Genomic DNA, 13,283 nt, shown 5'->3' on the forward strand with positions numbered 1-13,283 from the left:
GTGCCACAAAACCACTTTTTTCTAGCTATATTTCTGAAACAGTTAATTTAAGATTCAAAGTGATTGTTCCCAGGGATGCACAACATCCTAAACTATATGTACATATACTAGTTGGGGGCATTATTATAATCCCCTTGCTTTAAAGGCAATTTAAGTAAAAATTGGCACTACTTACCCCGCTCTCCCCTATAGATTTAGACACATTATTCCATCCACGTTAGGCCTACATAGAAAACTTCATCAACAGTAGGCTACTAACGCCTTTTCAAAATCGTAAGAACATTGTTTCAGCTCTGTAGGACATCATTAAATCAGGTGAGATCAGGTAAGACGAGGGCTAATTAGCATACAGTAGCTCCGACGTAACAAGTCCTACGTAAACTCCGACTTCCTCACAGGACTTCAAAGTTCAAACCATTGTCCACTACTGAAATTCAAAAACAAAAGTGCAGTGATACTCACTCATTCGTTCACAGAGTTACTGTGTGCTCCAAACAGTCGCTGCTTCCTCTTCTATTGATTTTTATTGACAAGGAGCTGCATTTACGTCGCTTGTCTGACATAAGGTGCTGCGTGACATCACTCGCAATCAAATGATCACGTGACTCAGGCTTTGACGTTATTGCACAGTCTATGCGTTACTGACACTGATTACAAATTACAACACAACACTGATCAGAACAGTTAGTATTAATAGGCCTACGTAATTACAGCCTAACCTTTTCTACAAAGGGGGTCTATTTAAAAAAAAATCTAAGTGAGTGTAGTTTTCTTTTTGTCCACTCAGGGGAAGAAAACAACATGACAGCTGAAGACGTGAGGTTGCTGGAAGAAACATTGGGTAAATGTGAGTTCAATGTTCATTCTTCTTCTTTTTAAACTCAGTTTTGGTCTTCACCAACACCTTAAAACCATCAGGCTGTTTATTCCCCAGCTACATGCAGGGGGACCATATGCCATTGACCACTACATTGTCCCATATAAAAACTGCATTGGGGGTAGGCTATAGTCACTGTAACTACATGTCACTAACTTTTGTAAACTTTATCCGGTGGGGTAGCCTTCACTGTGCTAATCAGTGCTTGCTGTTTGGGAACTTTTATGCAAGAGATTAGACAAATTATTGAATTGTCTGTTGCTGGCAAATTATCATTACAGGTACACTGTTGTAGCCTATTGTATTTTTCTATGAGTGCTGACCTTAAACCTGAGACAGAAGGTGTGTTCACAATCTTTTCATCATGTGAATCTAGTCCTGCCAGCCAGTGTGGAGACTGAAGACCATGCATAACACTAATTATCTGAAGTCACATCCTATTAGGGCCGGTGTCCGTCTTTAGGAGACACTTGAGCAATGCAAAGGCTTGCTAGATTAGAGAAGCAGCCTTGTTGACACTCAACTAACATTCATCAATGAAATGACAAATGTAGACCATCAAACTTCATGCATGAGTATTACTCATGTACAGATACACTCATGTAAAGGTTGTCATGTTCTCATGAGCAGGCGATAAATAATATATTTTAATTTAGTTGCATAACAAGGCAGTGTAAACTGCCTTATACATTGTAAAATAAGCTTTTTAGAGTATGTGTATCAGCAACAGTGTCCATAGCTCATTCTCCCTGCTGGCAGATTGGCCAGGGTGGGCAGCTCTCAAACTCTGGGATCTGGCCGCAGCTCTACGTACTCTGCTGTGTGCCAGGTACTGCATGCAGGGTCACCACCTGGTTGCAGCATCCTCGGGCTGAGCAGCATCAGAACCGAAGAAAAGCTTGAGCCTCAGACAGGAACAAACAAAACCACAGATCACACCCAAGTGTTGCAAACAAACACAAACCAAACAGGAGAAGTGGTGAAATCATGAGTCAGATCCTAGAAAGGCAACATTATGGAGCAATGGAAATGTAGGTCATTTTTGACAGAATTGATGGACGCTTATGCTGTTTAGTTTGACATTACATAATTTAGATTTTGCAAGACAGAAGAGATTTTTGTCCTCTTTAGCAGTGAGATGCAACATTTCTTAAATAGAGGAAAGTTTCATGAGAACAAGACGCCCTTCCCATATTGTTTAAAATGTGTTTTATTGCATTAGAGCATCAGATTATTCTGGTGTGGAGGTTTTAGTTTGCCAGCCACTTGTTATTATAGTGGAGTTTGGGAAAAACAAATGTCTCTTAGTGCAGAGACATGTGAAAGTGTGGTGTAGCCCTGCAGCCCAATGCATAAACATAAGCATAAGCACAACACCATTTGATTAATCCTAAAGATTACTTAGTGACTACATTTTTTTGATTTTCTAGAGACAGAAATATTTGTACATTGTCCTCCATATACAGTAAGTCCAGACAGAAATATCTCAGCAACTGGATGGATGGACAGGATGAAGTGTTATACAGATATTCAGTGATTGGAACCTGCTGACTTTAGTCTTTCACTGATCTTCTGTGAAGAATAGTTTTCTGAATAGTTTTTTTTTATCCAAGGTGCCATTATATAAGAAAACCGCACCCCTATAGTCTTTTATATGGAAATGTTTTTGTTGACTATAAAAATGTTGCAGAACTAACAAACAAACAAAAAAGTACAACAAATAATTTCAGATTTGAATGTAAAAATCCTTGGTTACTTATTGCATCTAGTCAAAGAGAGAGATCTCCCACCACAAAACTCCACAGTGTGGCGCTGCCAGAGTGGCATCTGCCTCTCTTTCTAACAGGTGTCATTCTCACCAGCTCCACACACTGCAGCGTCAAACCAAACGGCTGCTCCATATGCTAATGTCATGCAAATGCCATATAGCAGATCTGGAGGTGACACATATTAATGAAAGGCAAAAGCATCATAATCAGCCACACAAGTGCACCGTCCTTGACAGACGGGGCATCTTCAAAATGTTACTGAAGGTCGGCGGACAGCACATCAGTGGAGATGCTGCCGGGGCTTCAGGCAACATCTGCTGTGGCTGCGGCACGTGGCTGCACAGACACATGCATGGGGGTCGCGCGTGCTGCTTATCAACATGCACATATTCATACATTTGCACTTACAGACACTGTCCTCCATTGCACACTCTCACGCACACAGAAAAACACAAAGTCCTGGCTGTGGTATGGAGGAGGCTGACTCATGAGGGCATGTGTTCATTATTATAATATAGTCAGCGTGGAAGTGTGTACTGTTCGGCTGATCATATTTTGGGTCAGTTGAAATATGTGGTGGATTTTTACAGACTCAACTCTCACTGCTTCTTTCTGTAAAGTCTCGCTTGCAAGGTTAATGATTCACCAGTTGACAAAAAGACTGGTGTGGTGCTTGCTCCTTGTACATGCTCAGTGCCCACAGTGTGTGAAACACCAAGTCAACTCACGGGGTCAACTGCAGGGCAGCATGGCGCATTGCAGCACTACACCAACAGGAAGCGGGCCTTTTACCCAGTTCAGCACATGTGTCTGTCCCAGTTGAAATGTCATCATGTCACTAAACCGCCTTCTGCCGCAGGGGTCATGTGCAGTGATGGAGAAGAAATGTGTGTCACAGCTTCTGTGGCTAAATGGAAAACTTTAAAGTGTCTACAATCGATTTTCTAATATTAACATTGTATCACATTGCACATGATAGGGCTCTCTCGTGTTGATGAAGTCACAGTGAAGTGGTAGGAAAGTTAACAGCTGGCCAGTGATACCGTGATGTCAGTGTTTAATGAAGCATTAACAGTCAGACAAAGTAGAACTTTTGCCGAATTGGCTCCAATTATATAACCAAATATAATTGTTTTTTTTCTTACCTACCCATTAAGTGTGTCAAATCCCTGTCCGCATGTATATTTACCTTGTGTGTATTTCTCATTGATAATTTCCTGCAACTTAAAAAAAAATCTTTGTACATAACTTTGATTGCTTATAAGTATACCTCTATGAAATAATCATGTTGCAGGACTACGATTTGCATTTAAAATCAATTAGTAATGATGCTTTCTCAATTAATTAATTTTATTTTTAAACATATAAGGGCTCACTTTGGTCATGGTTACTGTGTGTGGACATATACAAGGCCGTGAATTCTCCATCTGTCTATTAGAGGTTACAATTTGCAACATTTACCTGCACTAGACTCTCTCAGATCAAGTTTCTTTATTTCCATTCACAGAAAAGCTGAACTGGGCATTATTTCTGTCATCTATTTCTGGCTTTCATTTAGTGCATTTTCTCCTTTTGATTTCACAAACAAATAATTTAACCAACATCTTTGCTTTCCAAAATACCCTTCCACATATGCGAGATGTGAGTACTGCCAGTGCCTATATCTTATATTAAGTGGAAGCCAGCGAGTTATGTGTTGTCATACTGATACAGCATCAAGTTAAACATGTGGGCAAACAGAAAATATCACTGAAGAGAACTTACAAAGGCAGCCTCATGGGCACAGGTGATGCACATTTACTGTTCATGCACACACACACACACACACACACACACACACACACACACACACACACACACACACACACACACACACACACACACACACACACACACACACACACACACACACACACACAGGTGGAGGCAGGCACAGAGCCACACTAACACACAGCTACAAACACTCCAAACACACATAATCCATTAGACAGCGCCATCAACTGTTCAGCCTCTCCTCTGCCTTGTTCCTTTTATAGAAGCTGTTTGGTGGAAAGGACCAAAATTCGATCATGGCTTCTCTCTTGACTGAAGCCTTCCATATTTAGAGAGTCTATTTGTGGCTGTGTCTCTCCACAGTTGCCTTTGCCATACCCCGAGGAGGGAGAGAGGGAGAGAGAGAGAGAGGGGTGGGGGGGGGGGGGGGACTAATAAACCTCCCAGAGTATGCCTCGCTTAGTTTGAAAACTGCAGCAGAACTGGCACTCGCCGCCTGGAGTGCACAACAGAGCATGAACACAGTGATAAACTGGAATAGGCACAATATTGAGGGTCAACATAACTGGAGGAATAGATCGTCTGACCTGTGCAGCTTGATCTAAATCCCTCTTCCTTTCTTGCTGGGTCATGGCTGGAGGGCTGATCTTCATCCACTCTGTGTTTGTTACCTTCAAGAGAAATTCAGCATGTGATGAACAAATGTCTTTGTTTTCCATCTTGAGAAATTATCAAATTCCTTAAAACGTTTTTTTTTATTTTTGGGGAATAAATATACAGCTGTCCCCGATAAATATGAGTGATCCTCTTCAGTTTTCCTGTCAGAATTAATAAAATGCTTGAGAATAGTTTAGGTGGTTTTTTAAACAATGTGTGATGTAACTAATTTATAGCTGTAATTAGATTACTTCTGAGGACAAACTGAAATTAATCTTTAAACTCACTTTCCTCCTTCAGGCAATTTTTTTTCCTACTGTGAGACTAAATTTGAAATACAATGGAGCTCTGGATGTATAATACAAACAGTGCTGAGGAAGAACAGGTTTTAAAGAATAATCCACAAACTTCACCTTCGCTGAACATGACATATTGACTTAATAAATGTCAAACTGGTTATGTTGGTTCATGTAATTACTAGACCTCTACATATGGAGGATCTGCATCTAGTCCCAGCAGATCAACAGGTACACTTCAAGAGAAGTGGCCATGTTGAGGGAAAATCAGAAGATGGTGAATCAGGGAAATAATTCAAAACACATTATGCAAGTTTACTCTGTTGTCCCCTCTGCGGTTTGGAGGTGAAGATGAGTTCAAGAGCGAGTCACAGCCTCCATCACTGAGTCCTCAAGCTGTAGTTTAATGTGCAGCTGCTTTATCTGTAAGTGAGCTGTTGTGTCTTGGTGAGGTCAACTTTGTGCCACTAGAGGTCACTGTTTCTGGAAGTCACTGAGGTGGAGTGGAGTTAACAGCAAACATCATATTGATATTTTATATTTCTGGTGCAATTCACAAAGTGGGGGGGTCTAAAGCATCAGGTGTTGTCTACAGGTGAAAGATTTCAGTAAGTGGCTGTAATAGAGTTGACAAAAAAATAGACGAAATTTGATGACTTATCTTAATTTCATGACACAAGGGACAGAACTCAAGGACACAATATAGCCTACACAAAGACAGAAGAAATAGAGGTGTGGAGAAAAACGCAAGGCGAGTCGAATTTGATTTGTTCATCTTTCAGTATACTACTCTAGTTTAAACTCAGAACCCCCTCATCCTCTGGTAGATTCCAGTTAAAACAGCTTTTAGAAGAGGGTTGAATCATCATCATCATTATCTTTATTGGAGCAATGAATGTTTTGTTTCTGGGATGACACATCCAGACTGAAATTTTCAAGCACCAGAAACAAGACTCCATCAGCTTGTACTGTATCAGGATGGAGGCAGAGATCGCAAATATCCCAGAATGTTGACACATTAAACCAAATGTGATGAGGCAATAAAGGTGCAGAAAAAAACACACATCTAGCCTACTCTTAAAATGAAATTTTAAACCTCAGTGTTGCTGCTCGGCTATTTCGGAAATAATTTTACATTTTATGTGAACATATGAAATAGAGTCGTCAGAAGGGGTTTGACTCTCACTGCTCAGGTTGGGTCACTCAGCATCTCCAGGATTGACAGAAGTTGAAGCCACATCTTGCCACAAACCATCCAGGACATTTTCAAATTTAGGACTTGCATGGTTCTCACCTTTGTGCTGTCTGACATGACTTTGTGGAGGGCAATGTGCTGGTCCTGGATTAGGAACTGGGATAGTAGGGGAGACCGGGGTTGGTTGGCTACAGGGGTTGGTTGGCACACCCCTGTTTTCTGGCCTCCTGTTGGTCACAGACTCACAAATGTGACATCAAAATGATCATCTTTTTGAGCTGCACTTATCTAGTTTGTTAAAACATCTGAAACTCACTCACTTTTTTGCTGAGGGCAAAATATCAGTTTTTTAGTACCAAAAGTAAAAAACTGCTCCCCGCACTTAAAGTGTTATAAAATTGCTTTGGATAAAGATATTGGAAATGTGTTACTTCCAGTTTGTAGAGATAGGAGTCAGCTTCAATTTGATATGAAACTTGAAAGTCTTTGATGAGTGATGTTACCTGGGCAACATCATATATTCACAAAAGTGGGTTTGTTTTGGTCGGGGTTGGTTGGCACACTCATGTCGGGGTTGGTTGGCACACACAAATCAACCCCAACATGCAGTATACATATATTAAATGTGATTAAACATAATTTCATACAATTCAGTGCACTGAGTGCAAGAAATGGGCACATGACTTATGCAGTGAAATGGGCCACAAAGCCTACATATGCCAATACTGTAATTCCAGTGATTTTATATAGGCCTTAATGTAAATAATCGGCATCCACCCCACACAGCAAATCTAAAACACAGTGAGATGGAAATAAATAAAAATACAAAGAGGTGATATGCTATATTTAAGAATAAATTCTGTATTCATTGAATATTTTCTCTTTAAAAAAAAAAAAAAAAGCTTGAATCATTTACTGTTTGATGTTCTGTGTACGTGTTATCTTGTTCGTGGCCTTAGATGCCCTGTTTTAGTGTTATACGTGCAAATATATGCATGCATATACATGCTATCTTCTTAAATTTGAATATATTAGAATTAAATTTCCAATTTATTATTATATTGGTTGCTTCATCCATTCATTTTTACATTGTGCCAACCAACCCCATGAAGTGTGCCAACCAACCCCTTGTCGGGACTGGTTGGCACAAGTGCGCAGTGTGATTTTATTCATAAATAAATTGATTTTAGAATATAACTGTGGACATTGAAATGTATTTAGTTAAAGCTGACACCTTAACCTTTCATTTAATGCTGGTTTGAATATTCTCACATAAATGATGCCAGAGTGCTATGGCAAAGAGTGAAAAGTGTGCCAACCATCCCCGGTCTCCCCTACCTGTGACACAGATTAATGGGAAGCTAGTTTGAGAAACTCGTAGGAGTTACCATCAGAGACACAAAAAAAAGCATGTAGAGAAGAGAGTCAGGAGGAACTTAATAATGGATGAAATGCAAAAATCATATATTATCGACTATTTAGATCTCATATTGTTCTTTCTACCTAGTTTCACTTTTTGCATCTAGCAGACCAATGTGGATGAGCATAAATTAAAAAGTTCACTGTAAAGCTGCTTACACCTTCAATGAGACCATGAACTGAACTGATGTGTATTTTAGCCACTGCTGACTGATTCTCTCTTTCTCTGCGATACACACATGACGTGTCATGCCATCATACATGTTCACATGTGCAACAAGATGTGTAAGATTTACAGCATGATGTGGTTTTGGGGGGCTGGAGGAGGGAGGCACTGACAGTTTGTGAAGGCAGTGCTCGCCCTCTAGTGTTCAGAGTGTGCAACACTAGTCAGATCTCAGTTCGCTGGGCTTGCCATTTCAACTGCCAGGTCCTGATGTGTGCTGGCAGCCCTCCATGATCACATTTCACCCTTCAGTGAACAGCAGGGGTGTAACACAGCACAACAAAAGCAGTAGCAGCAGCAGCAGCAGCAGCTCTGGAAGCTCCACAGTGTTGCTTCTCATCTGTCAGGGTCCCAGTGAGGTTGACAAGCTCGTCCTCAGAGTCAGTTACAGATGAGTTTCTCCAGGCTTAAAACTGCCGCTTGTGTTGTTGTTGTTGTTGTTGTTCATCTACATAGCAACACAATGCAATTAATTCTTATATGTGGGCATTAATTTATCAATGTTGTTATGACAGATTCAGAGTTTTAGTTTTGTTTATTGTGATTATGCAGTATTCCTCTGTGATTGCAACTGCACTACATGTTCCAACACACAGGCTGACACACATTCACACACACATTCACACATGTACACACATGTGCACACAAACAGAAAGTAGTAGGCTGTTTTCAAGGACATATTTTTTTCAAGCCTCACGCGATCTGTGCCCATGGCAACAGAGCTGTTTGGCCTGTCAAACTGGACTGAAGATAGTCTGGAAATGATTATAAAAAATACTGAAGGATCACATACAGGGAAAACATGTGCGATGAGTGGCGGAGTTACATTTCAGCTGATTTCAGCTTTCAGAACATAAATCAAGCAGAACTGGTTCAAGTGTTTGACATCATTGTGGTTTATTTGATTATCTTCTGTACAAAGTAGGTACAAACTGTTTACCAAATTTATCACACGTAAATATGGGTCAGGATTGCACCACCTCCTGGGTTGTGAAGTGGTTAATTTGAGTGCTTTAATCTGTGGGTGTGTGTTTAGATGTTTCTGTGTGTTTTTGTTTTGTTTTTTTGTGTTTTACATACATAAACATAAACCCTTTACAAATTCCCTACCCAGAGTTTACAGTTTGTTCTGAGACCAAGTGTGACAACAGTTTGAAGAGGCAGATATTATCTCAAACCAGAGATTAACTGTACAACAGGTAACAGAATGCACAGAACTAACAGAAAACAACAGTGATTTATCTGAAGTGAGATAAACCCATTAATTTAACCCATCCAACTTTCATCAGGCACAGGAATCAATTTAAAGATCAATATAATGACCCAGCTCTCTGTGAGGCAAAAAGTCCATTGTGGGTTTCTGCCTTTTTGTCATTGCAGGTCTAAAAAAAATGCAGGAACGAAAACACCAGAAGCATATTTTTGTTGTTCTGGTAATGATGGGGGTGTCTTAACTCATCCTTGACAATACTAAACTATCCTCCTGAACACTGAATACTGAACACTTTTCCTTACCAACACTGATTTCGACAACAACTGCCTTCTGTTCTGTTTTTTTACGCAATCACTTATAGGCCTACAGTGACACCACTCACTTTCCTCTTCAGAATACAAACATATTTTATGACAAAACACAATATAAATGAGTCAGTTTCACAATCTACTGTATCAGGACACATATCAAGATTAATGGTTTACAAAAGATTAAATAAAAGCTAATAATAACTAGGTCAATGTCCATCACTAAGTTAACAGTGACATACAAATCATCCATATTAAAAATGAAACCTTTTGGACTATTGGAGAAACATTTTACACACAGACACACACACTGGCTGTCTGAGTTTATTACTGTGATATGAAGTCAGACGTTTTTAGACCAGACATTGTAGACGGACCATAGATAGTCCCACAAGTCTTGATTTCATTCAAGAACTGTAATGATAAGTGATTCGATTTTTTTAATAGAGGGTCCTTTGTGTTAAGAAATGTATGTAGATCTGTTAAAAAAAACTGTAACATGACAGGTCATGGGAGACCAGATAGGGGAGACCGGGGATGGTTGTAACAGCATCACTTTCACCAATAAGGGATAACATTAGAGTTATGTGATCAATATCATGTGTACCCACTCACTCCCTGACCTTGCATGTGAATTTGCATAGAAGAAGTGTGTAGGTTTTACAGCCCCAAAACATTTTTTTAGCTCAGAAACTAATATTTTGGACCACCAAGTCTAAATTCTGACTAGTATCAATAATGTTGAAGTTTGAATTAGGTAAGATGAAAGAGCAGGTTCTTAGGTAAAATATGAGTCATTTCATTAATGTTTATTTCAAAGTGTTATTTAGTGCCACCATCTATCCTGGAATTTGACATGGACTATGAGCTGCTTCTGACCTGCTGCTGAAGGTTTACATTCATACATGTACACGTCACCATTCACTGGTAGAAGATGTTCTTTAACACAGCTCTCTGAACACTGTCACTGTTCTTCATTTAACCATCAGTGATGAGTTCTTTTTGTTCATACTGAACCAGAGAAAGATGATTTAGTGTTGGAACATGCACAATAAACTTACATATATGCGTGTTTATTTGGTTTGGTCTCAGTTTTTAGTTTTTAATCTCACTGTTACAATTTACCCCAGGTCAACCTACTTTTTTACAAATGCACATCACTGGTCTGCTCAGTGGCCTCAGCTGATCTGAATGTGACTGATGCAACTTGCATTTATTTATGTCGGACTGATGATTTGATGAAGAAAAGCATCACAACCTAAGCTGGGGTGTAGAAACCCAGTGACACAGAGCTGCACTGAACTAAAATTAGCAACGGCTATCATCACCCCTAAAGCATATACCCTCATTTTCTCATAGGTAGTTGAGAGATGCAACTGAAGGCCTGTGACAAGTTTTAAACAATATGAAGGTTGGTAGGTATTTAACCCCCAACAGCTTTAGTGGAGTCTGTGATGACTGTCAACAAAAGATCTCGGTGGTTGTTTGAAGTTCAGCACGTTTTACTTATTTCTCTCACCGCAACCACACACACACATCAATCAAGTTATGTTGTGTCAAACTCTGCCATGTCATCTTGTGTTGTCTTGTACTTATGTTGTGTATTGTATCAAGTTTAAGTATAGTATAAAGAACTGAAAACACAATTGATGATGTCTGTACTTCATTTAGCTTTTCCGGGTTCTCAGTCCTACTATTTTTTTTGCTTGTTTCTGGTTCAATGTTAACATTGGGTCCACTAAAGTCCAGTTAATCTGAGTATATGACCAATATTAATAATATGTTGTGGTACCGCAGCAGTCCACCAAACGCTTTGGCCAGTCATTTGTACCATAGCCATCAGGTTCCACAACACAGACTGGATGTAATGGAGCAGCTGGGCTAGTTGTGAGGGACACTCCGTACGTACCTGCAAAGAGAACCGCACCTTTTTAAAATCACAACACTGCACACAGACTTGACACTTTGACCCATGGACATGGCACTTTTTGAACAGACTTGGCTCTTTTTCAACTTTTTTTTTAACTGTTGCTGTTTCGGACACCTGAATCTCCCTGCAGGGATAAATAAAGGTTTCAATCAATCAACATTTCAAAAACATTTCAAAAATATTTCACCTACAACAAGAGTGATACTCTAACTCAGACTCCATTGTTTCTGAACTCATCTGACATTCAACAGGTACAAACAAGAAACAGCAACAACAACAACAAAACAAAGAGAGAATTCCAGGATCAATAAACAGGAGTTGTTTTCAGCCTGGTGGGGGGACGGTGTGCGACAGGAATCTTTTCCCCGAGTGGGAAAACCTTTGGCGGCGCTGGAGGAGGCATGTGGGGACATTCCACTGGAGTCCGTCCAGGGGAGGATTCAACGCACCAGGGGGTACTTCCCTCCGCTGCCTGGCCAGGGCCAACATTGCGTGTGATGTGTGGAAGACATTGTATTATGGCCTCATGTAGCCAGAACCTTTATACACTGTTGTTTTCAGTACTGTAGTTGTAGATTTATGTGTTTGGGATGAGTGTGTACTCTCATTGACTATATACTATATCACCCACTGTGAGTTTGGTGTGTTGTTCTGTATGAAATGAAACTTCACATTTGTTTGTTACATGTTAAACATGCAGTCAGCATGTAAAGTGTAATGTGATGTCACGTGTACCTGCAGAGCTTGACTCCTTAGAGACTTGTAAAGATTAGTGAGTGATAAGTTGATAGTTTTAAGAGTAGTGTGTAGAAAGGGATTTTTTTTCCCAGAGGGTGTGTTGTTATAATAATAATAGTTTCTATTTCGATTTGCTGTGACCTATGATTGCCATTCACAACTAATTAAATTGAATGGCATGGTATTATTGTGTGTCTGTCTCTGAATGCACGCATACCTATCTGTGTGTTCATGTATGAAAGCACACGTGGTTTTCCATACACACATGTGAACAGTGCAGTGGTGGGAACTGCAGAGCAGAGGGGTCAGGAATGTGTCCACTCTAATCCCAGTGCGGGACAGAAGATGCTTTAGCAGATCTCCTCTGGTCCACATGAGTGGCCCTGGCGTCTGATGTTCCTACAAAACCCCCCGGAACTGGATAAAGAGAGGCCGACGCCTGTTTGGTTAGCGCCAGACTTTCACACTGACGAGAGGAACTCAGCTAAATAATGGACAACAATGCCAGCAGAGATGGCTACAGCCCTTCCTCTCCCGATGATACGCTAAGACATCACAAATGATCAAGAGCAGAATGTCAAACCATGCAGAAGAGGGCTGCGTGGTACCAAATGGAAGAGTACTATAGGGAAACTGTGAAGATTGAACAATCAAACTAACAAATTCACTCAAAATCACATTTATTTCCTTTGAAATGATGTCAGATAACAAACTAGAGTGTTTTGGAGGATTTAAGCACCTCATGAGACACTTTTCTTCACTGCATCTTATTTATTTTAAAGAAAACAAACAGGAGAAAAAAAAACTTTCAAAAGTCTACATTTTGTCACAGCCCATAAAAGTGAAATATATTCATTCATATTTCATCAGTGTGTGTTACAG

The sequence above is a fragment of the Trachurus trachurus genome (genome assembly GCF_905171665.1).
Source record: "Trachurus trachurus genome assembly, chromosome: 3".
Lineage (NCBI taxonomy): Eukaryota > Metazoa > Chordata > Actinopteri > Carangiformes > Carangidae > Trachurus > Trachurus trachurus.